The sequence below is a fragment of the Phoenix dactylifera genome, chromosome 10 (genome assembly GCF_051530095.1).
Source record: "Phoenix dactylifera cultivar Ajwa chromosome 10, Ajwa_hap1_PhDact_Kaust_v1.1, whole genome shotgun sequence".
NCBI lineage: Eukaryota > Viridiplantae > Streptophyta > Magnoliopsida > Arecales > Arecaceae > Phoenix > Phoenix dactylifera.
This window is the reverse complement of record NC_143199.1, coordinates 4957501-4960000: the sequence shown is the minus strand read 5'-3', so window position 1 is coordinate 4960000 and position 2500 is coordinate 4957501.

Sequence of the window (2500 nt, the reverse complement as noted above, 5' to 3'; positions counted from 1 at the left end):
GAGGAAGCCGGCGCACGGCCGCCGCGCGGACGGCCGGCGGCGGCGCCCATGCGCCGGGGCCTCGGCGGGCGCGTGCCGGCTCCGTCGGGGACGAACGGTGCCGGGCGCGCCCGCCGCGAGGCGACGGACTTGTGCGGAGTGGAGCGGAAGTCCCGCCGCGGCAGCAGCCGCCCCCCCTCCCTACCACCCCGGCGGGGCATCCGCCCAAAGCCCACCCCAAGCGTTCCAAAGTACCGAGGAGCGTTGCAAACGGGAACGGCCCGGACACGCGTCCCGGTCGCACGGGATGCGCGTCCCGGTCGCACGGGTCGCGCGTCCCGGGAGGACAGACCGAGCAAGCCGAGGTGCCGCTCACGGCCGCCGCGAGGGACGTACGGCGCCGGCGCCCGCGCCCCGTGGCACGGCCTAGAGCGTGCCCCCCTGCCACCCCATCGGGGCATCGGCGCAAAGCCCACCGCGGGGTAGATAACCGAAGGCAACGAGGGACGGTGGATGCACATATCCGAGCAGTGGCGATAGGGCCGGAGGGAGCACCGACAGGGCCGTGAGATTTTAAAGTACCGAGGGAATTTGCAAACCGGGCCCGCCCCTCCCCCCGTCCATCGCACGCCGATCGGGGGTCCGGCGCCCCGCGGGGGGCTGCCGGCATGCGCTCCCGGTGCAGGCATCGACGAGCCGCCCGCGACCTCCACTCGGGTCCGAGCCCCCAAGCGCGGATGCCGAAACGCGCCGGCCGCGGCAGCCCCACCCCTGCCACCCCATCGGGGCATCGGCGCAAGGCCCACCCTGGGGTAGATAACCGAAGGCAACGAGGGACGGTGGATGCACATATCCGAGCAATAGCGATAGGGCCGGAGCGAAGACCGAGGGGGTCGGGGGGTTTTAATGTTCCGAGGGAAGTTGGAAATGGGGCCCGCCCGGACGCCCGTCCCTCGCACGCCGATCGGGGGTCCCGCACCCCGCGGGGGGCTGCCGGCATGCGCCCCTAGTACAAGCATCGACGAGTCGCCCGCGACCTCCACTCGGATCCGGCGGCGCACGCGCGGATGGCGAAACGCGGCGGCCGCGGCTGCAGCCCCCCTACCACCCCGTTGGCGCGTCGGCGCAAAGCCCACCCCGGGGAGGATAACCGAAGGCGACGAGGGACGATGCATGCACATATCCGAGCAAATACCGAGAGGGTCGGGGGGAAGACCGAGAGGCAAGGGGTGTTTAGAGTACCGAGGGAAGTTGCGAAAGGGGCCCGCCCGGACGCTCGCCGCTCGCAGGCGATCCGGCGGGGCGCACGGAGGGCGCCGCCCATCGCCGGAGCTTGCTCGGTCATCTCTGCCGCACGGACACGTAAGCGCCGCCGCGCAAGGTTCGGCCGGCGGGGCGGACGGTTCGCCGCCGCAGGCCTTTCCCGCAGCCGGAACGTGGGCCCGGCGTTGCGCGCCGGCGGGCCGCGCAATCCGCCGGGGCGCACGGCGGGCGCCGCCCGTCGCCGGGGCTTCGCTCGGTCATCTCGGCCGCACGGACACGTGCGCGCAGCCGCGGAAGGTTCGGCCGGCGGGGCGGACGGTTCGCCGACGCAGGCCTCTCCCGCGGCCGGAACGCGGGACCGGCGTTGCGCGCCGGCGGAAGGCGCGATCCGGCAGGGCGCACGGCGGGCGCCGCCCGGGCTTCGCTCGGTCATCTCGGCCGCACGGACACGTGCGCGCCGCCCATCGCCGGGGCTTCGCTCGGTCATCTCGGCCGCGCCGCCACGTGCGCGCCGCCGCGGAAGGCTTGGCCGGCCGGGCGGACGGTTCGCCGCCGCAGGCCTTTCCCGCAGCATGCGCCCCTTCGCCCGAACGACCGCGGGACTCCGGTACGGCCTAGCCGTCGGCCGCCCGGCTGCAAGCCGTCGGGGCCGCTCGATCCCCGTCGCGTGCCGGCCGCCGCTCGGGCCAGCCGGCCGGCTGCCGCACGTAACCTCTGACCTCATCAGCGGTCGATCCGCACCGCGCTGGTCTTCGGTGCGGACCCGTCGGGGCCGTGCCGCGCCGGCCGTCGCATCCGGTTCCGCAGGCGCCGCCCGGTTGCCTCCCGCCCTCGTGCGCTCGCGCCGGCCGGGCGACGCGGTGCCCGCGGGACTCGGGCATGGTTGAGCCGTCGGCCGCCCGGCGGCATGCCGCCGCCGCTCCGCGCCGCGTGCCGGCTGCGCTCCTCCCCGCGCCCGTCCGCGGGCGGGCCCGCCGCCGCTCGCGCCGGCCGGGCGACGCGGTGCCCGCGGGACTCGGGCACGGTTGAGCCGACGGCCGCCCGGCGGCATGCCGCCGCCGCTCCGCGCCGCGTGCCGGCTGCGCTCCTCCCCGCGCCCGTCCGTGGGCGGGCCCGCCGCCGCTCGGCCTAGCCCCCCGGCTGCCGCACGTAACCTGCGACCTCGTCGGCGCTGGATGCGCGTCGTGACAGTTTTCGGTGGGGCGCCGCGGAGGCGCCGGGGGCCCATGCGACGGGCCAGGGGGCGAACGGAGGGCTC